Raw genomic sequence first — 21,059 nt, 5'->3', positions numbered from 1 at the left:
ATTCATCGATTCGTTTCTTACTGCATCAATAAACAGCTCGTCTTCTTCTTTATCTGAGACCTGACACACTGCATGCACAGGTTTTTACACTGTCTTCCTTTAGCGGGACATTGACTTTTTCCACCGTGTGCTTTGTTTCCGCAGTAGCTGCACTTATGAATATGCTTGTATGTGTCACACGTTTCATATTTTTTTGCTGCCTTCTCAATTGTGTAATTCGGTTTTTGTTCAGCACTCTTTGGAACTGTTGCTTTTTGTCTGTGCACTGCGTCAGTTCACGTGAGCCACTTGGTGTTCTTGCATCGAAGGTTCCCAGCTGTGCTGGTGCCATGTCGTGCGATGTCCACGGCTCTATGTAATGTTAGCTAAGACCCGGCACTTAAAAGTTTCCTTTGCAGTTTCGCTGAGTTTGTGCCAAACACCACCCTGACCATCTCATCTTCCTCTGCATAAGCACAGTCCTTCACCCGTGAATATTTAGTGGCAGTGTTTCTATTGGATTGCCGCTGATGGACGGCCTTATATAGGCAGGCACTAACTCCGTAACCCTACCTCCCACGGCTATCGAGCTGCATTCTATTACGGTATATAGACAAATATACATTCCAGTTATGACCATTACACGTAGAATTTCGAAATGAAACTTGCCCAACTGTTGTAAGTAAGCTGTAAGGAATGAACCTGCCAAATTTCAGCCTTCTACCTACATGGGAAGTTGGAGAATTAGTGATGAGTGAGTGAGTGAGTGAGGGGTTTGCCTTTTATTAGTATAGATAATTTTGCTCAAGTCAACCAGGATGAACTGAATTTACAGGACTCTTAAAGCAATTTAACTACAAGGGCAGTTCACATTAACAGTATGAGGTCTATCTAAAAAGAAGGTGAGCATTTAAAAAAAAAATGTTAATATGCTTACAGCTTAATCAGATTTGTCTCCTTTAAGGTACACCCCACCTCTATTTATTCATCGCTCCCAATTGTTTTTCCAACTGGAACTCATTTTATGGAAAGTGGCATAGGTGCCGTTGTGAATTTTCTAATATTTAAAATAGGGTGGATTTCAATTTTGAGAAAAAAAAAGCCCATAATGGCTGTACACCCACATTCCATCAGCTGTCATGAGATGTTCCAGAAAGTTTCTATCAGCATTTGAACAATCTAACCACTGACTACTTTCTGCTCATCCATCAAGAGACACAGCACTAAATTTGCAGCTCCACAATGCATCTGCAGTTTTTCAGTCCAAATTGCGTGACACAAATTTTTACTGATGCTTATATAAAATAATGCTACAAAAATAGTAATGATGTATAATAATAATAATAATATAAAATAATGATAATAATAATGATGATGTTTGAATGGGAAAACTGCTTTGGTGTGCGGTTATTTACACAGACACTGTTCAGTATAATGGTTGGTCTAAACATTGATTCTTTCAATCACGTCATCATCAAGAAACAACTTCAGGTAAGTAAGTGGATCTTGGCTGTCAACATCCACTTTTATTCCTGGCTGCCCCACACAATCAAAACGAGGTGGTGTTAGTTTAGTTGTCAACAGAAGCCCAAACGCGAGTGTCTCTTTCGGATTCATCAGAATTGCTTTCGGTTTCACTGTCTGTTTCAATTTCATTTCCTGAAGACAGATTCATTACTGCAGATGTGAGGCTCTCCAGCATCACTACTCATATCACTGTCAAGAGTGGGCAACAATTGGGCTGCTGAAAAACGTTTTTTACCTACACCGTTGCCCAAGTAATGCTCGGGACTAATGCTGTTAGCACTTTTACAGCCTGAGTAATCCTCAGGGCTAACGCTTATGTGAGACATGTCTATACAGTTGTTTGAGTGACACTCGGGGTTAACTATTTTAGCACTGTTTTCACACCCAGTGTGACGCTCAGATCTAATGATAGTGTAGCTGCGTTTACCCGAAATTACCAAAGTTCTGCAGCTTTAGTTTGCTTCATGGGATTCCGGCACTAGCTTGACGCGTTGAAATGATTCTACAGACAAAATATCTTCATTTTTTAGAAGCTTTAATAAAAATTCAAGGTAAAACAGTTCACACAAAAATACAGAAAGAATTGATATAGCAAAGAAAACAAAAGTTCCTGTTTAAAGCTTATATGTCTTGCTTCATTCTGTTACGTTTGCTAGTACAGTTGAACCATTTCTAATCATTCAGAAAACTGTATGCCTATCCCACTTACTAACTGCACGAGGGTCTTTCAGTCCATGCTAGCCATGTGCCTATTCCTAAACACACCCTGACTTAATTAACAAGCTGTATCTCATGTTAACTTACAGGGGGTAAAAGGCAATACCGTAATCTATAGCTATAAATTTTTAGCAAATTATATTCTACTCACATTAATTAAAGTACTAATATGAGTTTAACTTAAAGCATCATCTTTGTAAGATTGGCTCTTACAGCTAGGGAGGTTAAGATCTTTCATATTTCAAAAATCACAAAAGGCGCAGGAGAAAAGTTCACTCTACTTGCATGCACTCGATAGCCAATTGAGGTGGCGTGATCGAACAGGTAGGGATTTTAAAGGTCAATGTCGTACAACACCACTATTGTGAGTCCGGTATGTTGGCTCGTTGGCACCCTATTTACGAAATGTGTTTTCATTTTGGACAGACCTCTCATTTCTCTCTTATACATTCTTCTTGTATTTAATTTATAACTTTAATGCCACTGTTTCAGTCAGTTTACAACTTAATGATACCGAGACCGGACAATAATATGAATGCCAAAGGATCAAAAGATATTTCAGATAGTTTATAACTTGTGTGTAAAATATCAACGATTTAAACCGAACCATCAATCAAGAAGGACAGCTAGCCAATCAAATGTGTGTAACGTCATATATCTCAGAGCCCCCACATGCAATTCAACGTAAATAATAGCCTGTCTGAAGGACTGAGAGAAAAACAATGGAGTGATGACATAGGTATGGATGTCAGAAAAGGAGAGACACAGAGAGATGGAGACCATTTTGTTTGGACATCTGGGAATACAAACTTACACATTGTGTCAATTTGCTAATTTAAAAAGCCGCCCAGGACAACATCCACCCTTTACAATGGTGATATTCAGTAAGATTTTCTAAGATTATATCCAGACCTTCGCTGTCTGTTTTATTTTCTGTTTTACTTTCCTCTACTAGTATTATTATACTTTATTAAATACCATGTTGCTTTCACATTTCTATACTTTGTGTTTATATCTTGAATGATTCAAATAAGTATTAGGGCACCTGCTGTGGGAAGAGTGTGGCTTTCTTGTCCGCAAGATTATGAAGGCAGGGAGGCCGCACCTCAATAGAAGAACAAGTGTGATAGAAGTAAGACCCTGTTGGTTGGTAAGTGGCATATAACCAAGAGGGTCTTGAGCCTCCATGTGTCTTCGGGGGGCACCCACTATATTTGTTAGTGCTGGTGATAGTATACTGTAGTACTGAGTTGTGATAGGTTTGAGGCATCACTCTTACATACTTACAAAGTGACTAGCAGTAATCTCATGTATTTATGTGATTAAAATCTGTGTGTGTGTGTGTGTATGTATATGCCATGTGGAATACTACAGAGGGACTGGTGGTAGGGCATTATTTATATGTAGTTGTGTCAATAGGATCTCTGAGTGTGTATGTGTGTATGCATCTGTGTGTGTTAATCTTTGGGTGTCCTGATCTCTCTCTGTCTCACGCAGCATAGCCACTATACTACACTCCACCCATCCACACTGCAAATCGACATTTCTTTTAGCTTAAAGATTTGTGCTGTGGTGAACTGTTGGCAGCAAATCGCGAACCTGTAGTCTCCAGCTTAGGCATGAGCTCAATGGACAGTCATCCATTCATAGCCCGTCTCTGACTATTGTGAGAATTGTGGTGGATGTCAGCTGATCTCCTTTTCTGTGCCATGTAGAAATACGTAGAATGAGACTGTGAGCTTTATTCTCACATGTAGGGTCAGCACAAATGACGATAATAATATAATTATATGCTTACCTAACCCCCTCCAAATGCGAAAATGTGCGAATACGTTTTGGGTTCATGATGACTGTATATTCTATGTTTACTGCATTAAATAAGATGCAAACAGAATGATCGCTATGCAGGCAAATCACACGTGTAAGGCTGGCTGTCGAGACAAAGCGTGTACTTTAGCGGATCTTTAGTAAACTGTAACATTTCACAAAATTAAACTTATAATAAAGATGTGTGTATGTTTATGGTGGTGAATGGCAAAAATGGTTAATATTACAGATACAAAAGAAATCCAACAAAATGCTATGCACAAAACGAAAAAACATTCATGAGGCAGTCCAGTTGCAGATGCAGGTGGTGTAGTTATGAAATGAAACCCTCTGTGAACAGCCTCCTCCTGAAAGGAATGTAAAGTTTTGCCAATTTCTGTGAAGATTTGTAGAAGATGGAAATGCTCTCCAGACAATGACGTTTTCCAACTCAGACAAATTCACATGAACAAGCACAGCACAGGACAAGAGCATGAATCCAGACTAGACTGTAATCTGTTGGGGGTAATTGTAATCCAATGGTGCAGTAATGTGTTAAAACAAATAGACACACAACAATCTTATTGCTCCCTTTTAAAAGTTCTGTTTCATCGTGGGCTGGCGCCCTGCCCGGGATTTATTCCCTGCCTTTCGCCCTGTGTTGGCTGGGATTGGCTCCAGCAGACCCCTGTGACCCTGTAGTTAGGGTATAGCGGGTTGGATGATGGATGGATGTTTCATCGTGTAACAGCCAAAAGCTCTTGTGGCAAACATCGAAGCTGCCCAATGGCCCATTACTCCTGGGGCTGCTGGTACTTGCAGTCCTTTTAAGTAGCACTGCTACAGTGTTGTCTGTGGTTTTCAGCAAAAAGCCACAAAACTCGCTGATTTCCGTTTAATTATTAATGACAAACCCATGAACAGGTGGATCCGTGAATTGTGGACCAGCAAAACGCAAGGGCTGACCTGTAATAGCAATAATAAATGTCAGTTTCTCTTTCTTACACACCCTAAGGCACTATGAGGTTTTGTATGATTCATTAATTTTTATAACCATAAATCAATAAATTATCGTATTTTAGTGATTAGTGACCTTACCCGCTTTTTGATAATGGGCTGAAATGTACAAATGAATATTCAGTGGTTTGGGAAAGTATTGTGGCTGCTTAACTTCCTGCACATTTCATTGTGTTGTTCATTTATTTTAAAATGGAGAAATTTGCCTTCAGCTGTGAGCTGAGCCAACAAAAATTAAAGTTCTAAAACCCCACAATGGAACTGTGGCTGGAGGAGCCCAAGTATTCCTTCTTCATGTTTTCTTCTGTCAGTTGTTTTTAAGCACATTTTACATTCTGATAGCTTTGTTGACGGAGGGGTTTAGTTTGATTGTTGTTTTTCCCTCCTCTCATGTCACCATGTTTGAATTGCACATTAATTGCTTATGAAATTCCATGTGTTTTATTTCCATTTAGTTTCCAAATACTTAAATATAATGATAAAGCAGCTCGATACCGCTGCATAACTCTGAGAGAAATAAACCAAACGCATCTTCCCTTACTCAGCCACTCCAATTTACAAACACCATAGGGATTATGGATCAGTTGAGCCTCTGCCGTAATGAAAACAATTCCCGGAAATCGTTTCTTGTTATAGTATTTCAAAAAAAAAAGAAAAAAAAGAGCTACAAAGTGTATGGAAAATAAGTGTCTTCTCTTGGTGGAGGATTGTGGAATTGTCATTTCTTCTGGAAATGTTTTTTGCTGAAAGGGGAAAGATCGAATCTGAGCCTGAAGGAAATACATAAAAATTATTATGACAGCAAAAAATAAAAAAGGAAAAAGTGGTAAAGAATTCTATTAGTATGTTGAACTGCAGACAGATCGGAATTTAAAATCAAAAACACACCATCACCCCATTACTCAGAGACCCCTGGGGTGGAAACTGTTTCTCACAGTGTCCTTCATCTTCGTCATCCTCATTGGTTGTCCTTGTAGATCTGCAATGCCTCTTCATTGTTAAGGCCATTCGTCTTCTTAAGTCATTCATGTTTATTGTATACAGTGCAATGAAATTTTTATTTAAATGTCACCTTAAAACTGTTGACAATAATAAAATACAAAAAATATATAAATAAGGTATATACACCGATCAGCCACAACATTAAAATCAGTGACAGGTCACGTGAATAACATGGATTATCTCATTACAGTGGCGCCTGTCAAGGGGTGGGATATACTAGGCAGCAAGTGAACAGTCAGTCAGTTTTAGGAGGGGATCTGTTGAAAGGAGGAAAAATGGGCAAGCGTAAGGATCTGAATGACTTTGACAAGGGCCATGTTATGATGGCTGGACGACTAGGTGAAGGCATCTCCAAAATGATATGTTCCAGGGAAGGGCAACTGGTGAGAGGGTCATGGACATCCAAAGCTCATTGATGTGCGTTGGGTGCGACGGCTGGCCCATTTGGTCTGATCCCACAGAAGAAATATTGTAGCACAAATTGATTAAAAAAAAGCTTAATGCTGGCCATGAGAGAAAGGTGTCAGAACACACAGTGCATCGTAGCTTCTCATGTCTTGTAGACTGCAATACGCCTGCCCAATATGGTGTAGGACCCACTCATGCCGCCAAAATAGCTCTAAATCAATGATGCATAGACTCTACAAAACTTCTAAAGATGTCCTATGGGACTCCTGGATTTCCTGGGTTGCACTTCTGGACTCCAACACTCAAGCACCCCTGTGGGTGTCCCACCTGGGATGCCACAAGAGGACTGCTGCCACTTGCCATCTGGAGGATGGAACTGCTCCCAGCTTCCATCCTCTGCTGGTGCAGCATTTATATTATTCTGACTGTGCACAAATTCATTTCCTTATCTAGCTGGCCAGTCCATCTGGACAAAAATTATCCTCCATCCTGGATGGGATGCCCTTCTGCCCTCTTGAGCACTTACATAGTATAATACCTCATAAATGCTCCAGAAGCCCACCACTATAAAGCAGCACAAAAGAATCTCCTTTTTATCTTTTCCCTTTTTTCTCATCTCCCCCTCATTTCCTGAGTCCAGCTCCTTTGGTGAGGTTGTGGGCTTTGGTTTAAAAGCTGGTCCCAGGAGTACTTATGGTGTGTCAATACTGACTCGGTGAAGCACATTTGGGTCAGGTGGAACATCACTAGGGCAAGGGAACCTCCCTCTGGCACCTTCCTTCTACAACTCCCATGGACCTTAACAAGGCTGCCCATGGGGACTACAATCCCCATACTGCTCTGCAGATATCCAAATGGTACCTTGCTGAGAGGACTGCTGTCATTGTCCCAAGTGGAGGATCACCTTTCTCTATTTTTGTCCTACCCGGAAAAGGGGATATCAACCATCCCAGTTCCACATCTATACTAATAAAAGGCAAAGCCCTCACTGACTCACTCACTCACTCACTCACTCACTCACTCACTCACTCACTCACTCACTCATCACTAATTCTCCAACTTCCCGTGCAGGTAGAAGGCTGAAATTTGGCAGACTCATTCCTTACAGCTTACTTACAACAGTTGGGCAGGTTTCATTTCGAAATTCTACGCGTAATGGTCATAACTGGAACGTATATTTGTCCATATACCGTAATAGAATGCAGCTCGATAGCCGTGGGAGGCAGGGTTACGGAGTTAGTGCCTGCCCATATAAGGCCGTCCATCAGCGGCAATCCAATAGAAACACTGCTGCTAAATATTTCACGGGTGAAGGACTGTGCTTATGCAGAGGAAGATGAGATGGTCAGGGTGGTGTTTGGCACAAACTCAGCAAAACTGCAAGGGAAACTTTTAAGTGCCGGGTCTTAGCTAACATTACATAGAGCCGTGGACATCGCACGACATGGCACCAGCACAGCTGGGAACCTTCGATGCATGTACACCGAGCAGTTCACGGAAATGACGCAGTGCACAGACAAAAAGCAACAGTTCCAAAGAGTGCTGAACAAAAACCGAATTACACAACTGAGAAGGCAGCAAAAAAATATGAAGCGTGTGATACATACAAGCATATTCATAAGTGCAGCTACTGCGGAAACAAAGCAGACGGTGGAAAAAGTGAATGTCCCGCTAAAGGAAGACAGTGTAAAAAAAAAACCCGCACATGCAGTGTGTCAGGTCTCAGATAAAGAGGAAGACGAGCTGTTTATTGATGCAGTAAGAAACGAATCGATGAATGAAACCTGTCATCTTTACAACGATTGACAAACACGGAATGTAACTTGAACACAACACATCCTACAAATACGAACCTGATTGAAAGAAATAATGATAATCAAATCCTTGATGACAGCAACACTCATAACAGTCACAAAACAATTATATTGACAATCAGGTTACGTTGTTTTTAAAATGTCCCCTTTTCTTTTTCATAACTTCTTTAACACACTACTTCTCTTCTGCGAAGCGTGGGTATACATATATATATACCCCAATCTACATACTCTCAAATAGACAAACCATACACCGTGGCGCAATGGAAGAGGCTTCGCCTCTAGCGCCGACGTCCGAGGTTCGATTCCTGAGAAGGGGTGCACTGAGTATGTACGCCTGATGACCCCAAAATTAGGGCGAAACACGTGTTGTGTACTCTTTGCATTATTTCACAGTAAAACTATTTCAATATATTTATATACATACATATATATACACACACACACATATATATCATTGCTTCCCTATTCATTTTACCCTCGCATCCCCTTGGTTTGAGATGTATGAAAAAATATGCGGTTAACACAAAAAGACAAATCACCAATTGAAACTTTATGAATAATGGATACTTTATTCGCCAGCAATGATTGTTTTGGTAAAGCCATACTCAGTGTAATCATTAGATGAACGGTAAAAAAGTAAGAGCGAGGGGTGGATGACTTATTGAGGCACACAAACGAAACCACAATAGCACACAGACTCGATGTAGTGCGCGTCAACTCGATCTGAATTACGCAATCACAGTCGAAAAAATATATCTTTTCAAGTTCTATTTGGTCAACACAAATATCTTTGGTTGGAATGTAAGGCGAATTTACTCTTTACATTTCTATAGTGAAGAAAAATTTATGCAATGATGCCTACATTTAACTTACATTCCTACCAAAGATATTTCTGTCGACTAAATAAAAATTCCTTCTATTTAAAATTTAAATAGAACTTGAACAGATACGATAGTTCATAATATCCAGGCAGACTTGCACGTAAGAGCGGGAGTCATCCGTTTTAACAAGCAGCGTATTGCACTAATACGAAATAGCCTGCCCATTTAATTATTTAGGAATGGAAAAATAAATTAAGATTTTGTAAAAATAATGTTTTTCATTTTTCTTCCTTGATGGATTCTGGCACCCCCAGCAACAGTTGCTCGCACCCCAAAGAGTGTATATATATATATATATATATATATATAGTGAACCTGGCCCGGACACAGACAGGTGGACATGTTGTTTAAAACCACCACACGTTTATTCACACAAGTATTTACAATACTTGTCACAAAGACCTAGTCCAATGGTCACACAGACCTTAGTCACGTGCACAAAACAAACCCCAAACAGTCACAGTCCTGGCCACAAATGCCTTTCTTCGGGCCGCCTCCACTCTCTTCTGCCTCGTCCTTCTTCCACCCGACTCTAGCCTCGAATGAAGGGAGACGGCCCCTTTTATACAGGACCCGGATGAGCCCCAGGCGTTACAGGCATTCCTCCTCTAGCCACGCCCCAGCGTGGCAGAAGTGCCGGCTGTCCTCCCGGCTGCTCTCCGGGCGCCGTCATAAATCCCCATTGGGGTGCCTCCTGGCAGTGACCACGGGCCCCTACAGGGTGGAGCTTCCATGCCCTGTACCCGTGGCCCCCAAAGCAACCCGGAAGGCAACCCCCACGTGATCCAGGGTGGGTGCAGACCCACATCCGGTCCTTCATGTTGTCCCGGCCGGGTCATGGCCCCTGGCATCCCTGACAATATATATATATATGTGTGTGTGTATGTGTGTATGTATATATGTGTGTGTATGTATATGTATGTGTGTATATGTAGATATGTATATATATGTATATATGTATATATATGTGGATGTATGTGTATATATGTATGTATATATATATATATGTATATATGTGTGTGTGTATATATACATGTGTATATGTATATATGTATGGATATGTATATATATATGTTTATATGTGTGTGTGTGTATATATTGTGATATTTGGCCGGCTTATCATCCCGGCCAATACCCCCAGGCCGCCAGATGGAGCCCTCCCTGCAGTATGGAGGTGCCCCGAAGACCAGCAGGGAATCATGGACAATGTAGTTTTTATTCTCAGCCCTGCTGGATACCTCAGGGGCCGCAAGAGGGTGCTGCAGGGAGGACCGAGGACTCATTTGTGCCCTATGACCCGGAAGCTCGTCATAGGAAGAGCGACGGGCTTCCAGGGTGAAGAAAAGAACTTTTACCTGACCCGGAAGTGATTGAGGATCACATGGACTGGGGATTGAGAACACTTCCGGGTCAGGGATTATAAAAGGACTGTGGGAGCTCCCAGACGGCGAGCTGAGCTGGGTGGAAGGGTGGCAACGCGTCTGGGAGCTGGAGGATTGTATTTGTGATTATAGTGATTGTTTATATGAGTATTGTGGTGGAGAGTGTGCTTTGTGCACTGTGGAGATTAAATAAAGTCAACTTTTGGACTTTTACCTGGTGTCTGGAGTCGTGGACAGGGGTTCAAGGGAGCGAGAGCGCCCCTATCTACCACAATATATAGCAACACTCATCACTCACAACAGTGACAAAACAATTACATTGACAATCATGTTACGTTATTTTCAAAATGTTTCCTTTTCTTTTTCATTACTTCTTTAACACACTACTTCTCCGCTGCGAAGCGCGGGTATTTTGCTAGTCCATAATAAAAGTAAAATAATAATAATCAGCTGAAATCAGGATATGCTGTAATCACTTCCATATTTCCATTGCTTTCTGATTCTCTCTTGTGTTTGTAGTTGTATGGTTGGATCATCCTTCTCCTACTTACTAAACACAGAGCCTTGAAGGTGTCCCAATGACGCACATTTGTAAAAGTGTCCATCCCTGACAGCATCTCAAAATGGCGTCACTTCTCCAAAACTGAGCTGAGAATGTGCCAGGAACTCAACTTGGCAATTCAAAAATAATTGCCACCCCAGGATAGCCTGATCCTGGAAAACTGAGGTGCTACAACTGAATAGGCCAAAGATGATGAAAGCTTGCAAAGTTCTTAGAAGTGTCTTATTATGGAGAGAAAACCATGAAAATGAAGATTTATTTAACAAAAGATAGCAAAATGCTCAATAGAGCCAAAAAAGGAGAAAATGGAGCTGCCCCAAAAGGCAATGCAAAAGGAAACAAGTCACAAAGCCAAATCCTTAAACAGAGTCAAAAAGAGTCAATGAAACCAGTAAATCCAAAGGAACAAAGCAGTATCCACAGAGAAGGTCCATCACTCCACCAAAGCACCTTCAAATGAACCACAAGGGACTCGCTCTACCAGCTTGCCTTTTTAAGCTGGGGGTGGAGTCTTACAGGGACTTAGATAACCCCGCCTCTTCAGTGTCCACCCACAAAATACAAGGAACATAGGACCTAGGACTCATAGTGGACTCATCATTATCTGCAAGAAAACCGTGGACAGAAGGTTAGGTTTATGTACGGCAGGGGACCACAACTCCACTCCTGGAGGACCACAATGGCTGCATGTTTTCATTCTAACCTTTTTCTTAATTAGTGATTTGTTTTTTGCTGCTAATTAACTTCTTTTGAATTAATTTTAATTTATTTGCTCTTGACGATTCAGACCCCTTAATTGTTTCTTTTTCCTTAATTAGTAGCCAGACAATAATGAGATGCAAAATGAGCCAAAACAACTGGTGTCCATCAGACAATATCTGAAAGATGAAGGTCTCAGGAATGTTGATCTGCTCAGGTCCCCAAACATTTTAACAGTGGTCTTAGAAAAGAGAAAGTCAACAATTTCACAAATGTCTGCTGTTGCACAATGAGAGCAGCAACAAGCCATGGAATTAAAGAATGAGTTTAATTAGCAACAAGACTCCGTGCCTGATGAAGCAACTGTTTAGAGTGAAATTGGTTGCAGTTTTAGGTCCTGACTTAGGTGGTCTTCTGTTGGCTCCCTCACTTCACATTTCATTTCTGTTTGGGTGCCATTTAAGGAAAGAAATGAAGCAATTCAGAGGAACGAGGAAGAAATTCAGGGGAACAAATTTAAATTTAAATTTGAATTAAAATGAATTCAAAAGAAGTTAATTAGCAGCAAAAACAGATCACTAATTAAGAAAAGAGTTAGAATGAATAACTGCAGCCACTGGGACCCTCCAGGACCGGAGTTGGTGACCCTAGATATACGGTATCACAATAAGTGGAGTACAAGTCAAGGGAGGTTATGCTTAAGTTGTATAGTGCAGAGATCTCACCTGGAGTGCTGTGTTTAGTCTTAGTCTCCATATTGGAATAAAAAGACATAGCAGCTCCAGAGAAAGTCCAGAGAAGAGCGAGCGACGAGGATGATTCTGGGACTGAGAGGTAGGAGCTATCAGGGGAGATTGAAGGAGTTGAACCTTTTCAGGTGAAGTAAACAGTGATTAACCCTTTAAACTCAGCCCTACCAACAGAACCAAACAATAATGCAAAATTAAAAAAAGGAACAGGTATAAAAACATTCATTTATTCAACTGCGGTAAAAAAATAAAGTGTGTTGCCATTGAAATGCCATATTGCATACCCTGATACCACATCACAATGTTTTCTTTCTTCTTTCAAAGATGGCCGAAATGCTGCATCACAGTGACACGTGACCCTTCCCTCAGGCTTTCTAGAACATCCTGATTCAATTGTGTACATTTGGACAGGCGGACTGTTATCTACTAAATGAGGGGGGTGTTTCAACTTTCAAACGACACCACATTCCACTTTCTGCGTTTTTCACCTGCCAGTCTCCTCCAGGTACCCCTCTTTGCCCTCTAAATTTGGAGGGTCTCTCACAGCTCCTGGTGGTTCATTTTGAATGCACTTCTGAGCTGATGTGTTCTTGTGGTTTTCTGTGTTTGTGTGATTTCCTGGATTTTTGACTTTACGCTCTGTTTTTGACTTTGTTTCTCGATTCTGTGTTGGGACTTTGCTTGCTTGGGGTCGCCTTATTGCTTTAGACAGTCCCTTTATGTCTTTGTGATCAATTGAGCTTCACGTTATGTTTTATTAAGAATAAACCCTTATTATTTTATAGAGATTCTATGAGGCTCTTTTGTGTCTAGCAAGGGTTTTGAATGGGTTTCCCCAGTGTCAGCATATTTTAAGTGCTTTTGAGACTTATGTATTTTAGAACTCCTAGTCCACATCATCAACAAGAATGGAACTTTCCTAACAAATTTCTTTGATGAGTAAATGTATCATATTTCAGCAAAATCAGTCTACTGTTAGTCGTTTCATATGTACGGACGGACAGGATGACAACAGTGTGTGATTTCACATTTTATGCTGGAGCACCTAACAATATAAAATGACAAATAAACCTGGCGTCAGTGCTCCCTCGCCTTATGCCCCTGAGCAGCCTCCTTAAGCCGCCTCTGCTCACAGAGTAGACAGATGAATTAGGCCCGTTTGTAACTGGTGTGATGCAAGTGTGTTAGATCACTGTTTTGCTGTCTATTTTCATCATCTTCACCCCAAGGAGGATCTTGCCTTAGCCATGATTAACAAGGATGCTCTGGGCATTCCTTCATACCCCTGTGGCCCCCTTCTCTCTCCGGCTTTACCTCTCACCTTCTCCACTTTAATCCCCCCAGTGAGTCACTGCTATGGAGATTTCCACCTGGAAACACAAGCATTCACTGCTTTCATTGGTTCTAAGCTAAGACAACAAGGAGAGAGAAGAATGGAAATCTTTTCATAGGTGTTTGTGGGAATGTGATCCCTATGGAGGCCTTCCCTAATTACTGCTGAGAGGCAATCCAGGGTGACAAGATTAGGAGGTTCGTCTGCCTTGTGCTAGGAATGGAGTGCAACTTTACCAATATCTATCTATCTATCTATCTATCTATCTATCTATCTATCTATCTATCTATCTATCTATCTATCTATCTATAATATAGTGCCTTTCATGTCTGTCTATCTATCTATCTATCTATCTATCTATCTATCTATCTATCTATCTATCTATCTATCTATCTATTATATAGTGCCTTTCATATCTACGAGGTGTGGCAGAAAAGTAATGAGACTGATTTTTTATTTACCAAAGTTTTTATTTTTTTCAAACATCAATGTTATCCCCTTCAAAGTAGTTCCCTTGGGCAGCTACACACCGATGGAGACGTTGTACCCACTGTTGGTAGCAGCTGGAAGTCTTCAACCGGTATGGTCTTCAGCATGTCCGTTACACTTTTTTGGATGTTTTCTAAAGTCCCGAAATGACGTCCTTTGAGGACATTTTTCAGTTTAGGAAAAGGAAAAAGTCACACGGACTGAGGTCAGGTGAATAAGGGGGCTGGGGAACCACAGGAATGCCTTTTGAGGTCAAAAATTCTGTTATGGAGAGGGCAGTTTTTCGGCACCATTTTGGCACAGACCTTTCGCATGTGCAAATGTTCAGTCAAAATTTGATGAACGGTAAATCTGTTCAAATTTAATTGTCCACTCAACATTCTTAATGTTAGACGGTCTGATCTCATAAGAGTGTTCACACGTTCGATGTTTTCATTGGTTTTCGAAGTTGAAGTCCTCCCTGAATGGTGTTCATCTTCAACGTGTTTTCTGTCTCCCAAAAATGATTTGTGCCAGCGAAAAACTTGAGCTCGGGATAAAGAATGTTCCCCATAGGCCTGTTTTAACTTTTCAAACGTCACACTTGCCGTTTGATGGCACAACGTTGCTCCAAATTCCGCTGTTCCATTTTGCGTGACGCACAACCAAAAACACAACTTCGCTAATAGCAGTCGCAAAAATCACGTAGTTAACGGAAGGAGTTGAAACTCGCACTGAGCTATGGGAGGGTACTGATACACGGGCTCTATCGAGGACAAGAGCGCAGCGTTGCCAGATCACTTGCAGGGTTGCAGTCTATCTATCTATCTATCTATCTATCTATCTATCTATCTATCTATCTATCTATCTATCTATCTATCTATCTATCTATCTATCTATCTATCTATCTATCTATCTATCTATCTATCTATCTATCTATCTATCTATCTATCTATCTATCTATCTATCTATCTATCCTTTGTGGAGGGTTTATATCTGCACTCATTAACCTCCTTAAGAACTCGAGGGTACATATTATCTGGTCCTGGTGATTTGTTTGATTTCAGCCTATTTAATCTCAGCAGCTCTTCTCCCTCTAAAATTTCCAAATCCCTCTGTACTTTCTTAGTAGTCCCGTTTATCTCTGGGAGGTTATCCACTTGCTCACTTGTAAAGAACTTAGAAAAATGCGAGTTTAGAGCATCCACTCTTTCACTGTCTGTATTTTTTAATTTCTCTTTTCTGTTCCTGATGCAATTCACCTCCCACTTGACTGTTCTTTTAACTACTAAAATACTGAAAGAATCTTTCACCTTATCTGTTGTATTCCTCTCCAACTATCTTTTCACTTCCCTAATATCCTTCTTAATGGTTGCCCTCATGTTCTCATATGCCCTACAATTCATTGGAATTAATAATAATAATAATATTTATTGATATAGCACCTTTCCCATGCTCAAGGTTCTTTTATTAGTCTTACACGCCTTACTCGTCTGTTTTTTCTTTTGCAGCTTCTTTTTTAACTCTTTATTAATCCACTTCAGAGTTTTTTTTTTTTTATTTCACAGAATTGTTAAAAAAAACCTTTATTGTAAAGCTTACAACAATTCCTGTTTAGTCACCTTCAAAATCCTCTCCTTGAGGTGTAATCCACTTGTCCCAGAGCTTCTACTATTTCTGGAGACATTTGCTGTGCTCATTTTTTGTTATCATGTCTAGAGCCTCCTGTGTTTTTTCACCAGATTTCTAGCATGGTAGTTAATCTTCTTCCCTTCAGTCTCAATTTTAATTCTGGGAACAAAAAAGAAGTCAGAGGGAGTGAGACCCAGTGGATATGCAGGGTGCAAAGCAACAGCCACATTGTTTATGGTCCACAACTTGTTGACTTTTGGGTGCGCCACTCTGATGTCCAAGATGGCTGCATCTCGTATACTCCCTTGAACTGAGGATGGACTGTGTATTGACAACACATGAGAGCTAGAAGTGATTCAGATGTGAAAATAGTGTTTTTATCTTCAAACAAACTAATATTCAAAATGAAACTGCAGTTTCTTCTCAATGTATATAAAATCCAACGTCTGTCTGTCTGTCTGTCTGTCCGCTTTTCACGAAATAACTACTTAATGGATTTAGATCGGGGTCCTTTCTATAATTTGCTTGAACATTCCGGTTGATTTTGTGACCTCTCTTATCACACTGAGCATCATAGTTCGGTTGCAGTACCGATTTATTTGTGCGAATCCGAGAGAAAGGCTGCGGGATGAGGGAAGGGGAAGGTGAGACCTCAGGAGTGGCCCACCTCACTCGTGTGACAGCCTCTGTTCAAGTCGCTCTGCCTCTCGCCACATGTTGGAGCGTACCTTGCCTTCATTTAGCTAGCGATACCTGTTTGTTCAACAGACATTATCATCTGGAGATTGTTAAAGAGTGACGTTTTTGAGAGACAGATCAGAGCTACTTGTGTTTTAGAGGGTAGCTGCTCATTGGCAGAGATATCATGGCCGCGTGCTTTTCTCCCCACGTGGGGGACGTCCTCCCATCAGAGCAGAATACGATCAGATACAGTGGCAATGTTTGACGTTGGAGCGCACCTGTCTTACACTTGGCCAGAGGTACCTTGCCAACTTTTTACATTTTTGCCAAAGAGATCACAGCTACATTCTCACCCAAAGCCAAACATATTGTATATCAAGAGGCCCTAGGATACAAAAGCTATCAATATAAATTCTTCTCAATACAAATGATTACATTTTTTTTATTGATTTTTAAAGTTTGTCCTGTTTCAATACTGTGTGGGTGGGGCCGCAGGGGACAGCTAGTCTTAGATAAATGAATAAATACTCCAATAAAAGTTAAACGTTCCCTAAATTCACTAATCCAAACAGTTTAAAATCTTCAAGTTAAAACACAGTCAGGATCTTAAAATACGCATTCTAAGGCATCCTTCTGATTTTACGAGGTCTGCTCAGGTGCAGAGAAACTCCCCTGGCATACGTGGTCAACCCTTTTACCAGCTTGTGCTCCACCGCCATCCCTCAGCATCTGTGGGCAGCTCACGGGTCCTGCGCCATCTTCCACGGCTGTAATTTGGTGGCCATTGAACTTTCGGAACACGTGATCGATCCTGATCTTCATCATCACTCAACAGGGAGTGAGCCTACTCCTGGGGCATCTCTGCCCCTCACTGTGCCTCTTCTCAACCATCATGCCTCCTCTCTGCTTCACTGGCTATGCCGCATTCCTGACTTTTCATCCTTCATATAGGTTCTTCCTCGCTTTACTTTCTTTTTTTTTAATCTCCCCCTCAGGCTCTCCTTTATACCTCCATGTTTGCAGTGCTTTAATTACCTGTGACCCACAGAGTGCCGATGTGGAACAACTCGCCTCCACACCGGCCACCTGCACCACCATGCCCACTCATTGAATCGTAGCCTGAGCGTGCGGTTTTTGAATAAAAGCGTATACACTGCCACTTCTCTAGACCTTGGCTGGTGATGCTATCCTGTTGCTGCCTCAGCACTTTAATTTAATGTCGCTGTTTATCAGTCTGTCCATGGGGAACAATTATTTATGAACAAGTCAGTCAGTGTTGGAAAGTGATCACTGTTGTCTCTTGAAAATCTGCTGCGGTAGTTTAGGGAAATAAAATTGACAAAGCCACCTGAAGGATTGCAGAATAAATGCCAGAAATGCGCAGTGGATCAGCTCAGCATGATGTCTATATGGGGTCAAATGGCTTGATCAACCTTCTCCATGCAGCTCATTCCTGTACCTCCTCACCAGTCAGACCCTTTTCCTTCAGATCTTCTTTTACTTTATCTATTCCCCCTCTGCTTTGGCCTCCCTTGCTTTCTCCTCCCATGGACTTTCATTCCCATCACTATTTGCCCACATATCCACTGTCTCTCCTCATCACATGTCCAAACCACTTCAGCCTACTGTCCTGTCCTTTCTTAGATGTCTCTACCACTTTTCTTGTACCTCTGATTGTCTCATTTCTTATTCTGTCCTCTTTGGTAACTCTGCACATCTCCACATTCTCATTTCTTCCACATGTAACTTCTTCTTCTCCTGCACTCACTTTACTGCCCCTGTCTCAGCTCCATACACCATTGCTGGTCACACCACTGTCTTAACAACCTGACCTTGAATCTTTGCCTTAATTCGTCAATCACATAATACTCCTCATACCTTCTTCCAATTGTTCCATCCACACAGAACTCTATGGGTTATCTCTGCATCTAATTCTCCATCTCGGGCTACCACTGATCCTAGATATTTAAATTTATATTCCACTCTTTTCAATGGCACTCCCTGCAGGCTCACCTCCAAATCCTGACCATCATTACACCTCATATATTCTGTCTTCTTCTTCTTCCTATTTATCTTCAATCCTCCATCTACCAAAGCTTCTTCTTTTCTGGAGCTGCACAACACAATGTCATCAACAAAAAGTCTCCACCAGAGGGATTGGTCTTTGATCCCATAATTCAACACATCCATTACCAGATCAATAAGGTAAGGACTTCAAGAAGACCCCTGGTGCAGACCACTTCTAACTGGGATTGTGTCTGTTACCCCAACACTACTTTCAACCCAAATCCTCACTTCCTCATACACATCCTGGACAATCTTCACACACTTCTCTGGTCCTCCTTTCTCTGTCATGCTCCTCCTGACCTCTTGACATGGCAGTCCATCATAAGCCTTCTCCAAATCAATACATGCCATGTGCAGACCTTTCTGTTTTTCTTGTTGCTTCTCTGTCAGCTGTCTCAATGCAAAGACTGCATCAGTTGTTCCTCTCCCTGGCCTAAAACCAAACTGCTCCTCCCCTATGGTGGTCTCTTTCCTAAGCCTTCTCTCTACAGCTCTTTTTCAGATTTTCATTGTGTGTTGACATCAGCTTTATCCCTATATAGTTTCCAGGATCCTGAATTTCTTCCTTCTCTTTATAAATGGATACAATCACCCTGTTCCTGCTCTCCTCTGGTGTTCTCTCCTGTTCATAGATCTTCTCATTAGATCTCATAACACATCTACTCCCTCTTCTCCTAAACTCTTCCACACTTCAGTTGGTATTCCATCCGATCCCGTTGCCCTTCCATTTTTCATTCTTTTCACTCAGTGCCTCCTTTACTTCCTCCCTCCTTATTCTTGGTACTCACAATTCATTTGGGGCTCCCCAAATACTACCCTTTCATTTTCTTCATTCAACAGCTTTTTGAAGTACCTCTTCCATCTCCTCTTGATCCTATCTTGCTCATTTAAAACTACACCTTGCTTATCTTTTATTTTCTTTACATGACTAATATCCTCTCCAGCCTTGTTCCTAGTTTTTGCTATTCTACAGATCCTTCTCTCTCCCTGTTTTGTCTCCACATTGTCATATACGTCTTCCAAAGCTTGTTGCTTAGCTGTTGCCACTGCCCTCTTTACCTCCTTGATAATCATCCTGGACATTTCTTAATCTTCCTCCTTCTCTGATTGTGCCATGTCTTCTGTGCCTCCTTCCTAACCTTTATCACATCTGTAAATCATCACGAGAGACATGAAAAAGGCTGTGACCCGACATTTGTGCGATAGACATATGCGCGCCGTCAAAATCGCCCCGACAAAATCACGAAAGTTTCATTAAATATGAATTACTAGTTTAAAGCATATATAATAATGTTTATTTTAGAAGTCAATATTATGAGACGCGGCATGCCATCAGCACGGCACGCAGATAGTCCTTAAGATCACGCTCTGCATATGTAGGAAGAATTGCAGCAAGGGCGTCCCACTCTTTTGGCCTCTCTTGCGATTTTGTCGTGTCGATTTTGTCGGCGCAGGTTTGTCGACGCTCATTTGTCGGTCGCGGTTTTGTCGAGACGCATACGTCTATCGCACTTTTGTCGGTGAACCAAAAAGGCTTGGGGTTCCACCCCGCATTTAAAAAAAAAAACTCCCTGGAAAAAAGAAAACACGATGTAGTCAGTATATGCTCAGTGAAGCAGAGTAGTCTCTCAAGACCGAGTCCAGAATGGGACTGGCGAACAGAGGAAAGCGGCTGCCTTTAGAGCTGCTGAAGAAAAGTGGTGTGTCCAAGGGGTTGGAACCGGAAGTGAGGTCACTGGTAGTGAAGGTTCTGGAAGTGAAGGTGGAGTTAGGCAGGCTTCTTTTCGGAGAGTCTGGAGGGGAGAGAAAAAAGATGTTAGTGCATCCCATTAACCCCTGTTCGGGCATACCACGCTCAACCAAATCCATTAACTGCCTCTCATGCACTTGTGTGTGACACATCCTTCACCTCTCTCTTCTACCACCATGTCTCTTTGTCCCCAGGTGGGCGCCTTCCTGTTGTCATTTGATACCTAGTGGCAAATTTGGCAACTACACCCTACTCTCGTACTCCTTCTGGAAATTTTGGGTCCCCCTCATATCCAAAAATATCATCTTTGGTTGGTGTATTCTTTTTATGTGTTTTTATATACAAACTCTTGACACATATTTTTAGGAAAGCACTGGGTAGATTCTGAAGGACTGGAAAATGGCAAATATCATCCCATTATATAAAAATGGTGACTGAGTAGATCCAAGCTAATACAGGCCAGTAAGCTTAACATGCATCACAGGAAAATTAATGGAAGGAATTATTAGGGATAAGATTGAGCAACACATGGGCAATGACAGGAGTTTAACTGAACAGTCAGCATGGGTTCAGAAGAGGGAG

At 41.4% G+C, this 21,059-nt stretch overlaps 1 protein-coding gene across 1 annotated transcript in view; it reads left to right on the top strand.

The window, feature by feature from the left end:
• The window catches only part of LOC120530679 (dynein heavy chain 11, axonemal-like), a 645,801-nt gene that overhangs the window by 45,547 nt on the left and 579,195 nt on the right, over positions 1 to 21,059 (top strand).

The sequence above is a fragment of the Polypterus senegalus genome, chromosome 6 (assembly GCF_016835505.1).
Source record: "Polypterus senegalus isolate Bchr_013 chromosome 6, ASM1683550v1, whole genome shotgun sequence".
In the NCBI taxonomy this organism is placed as follows: Eukaryota; Metazoa; Chordata; class Cladistia; order Polypteriformes; family Polypteridae; genus Polypterus; species Polypterus senegalus.
Note: the sequence above shows the minus strand (reverse complement) of the source record. Positions and strands in the feature narration are given on the sequence as shown.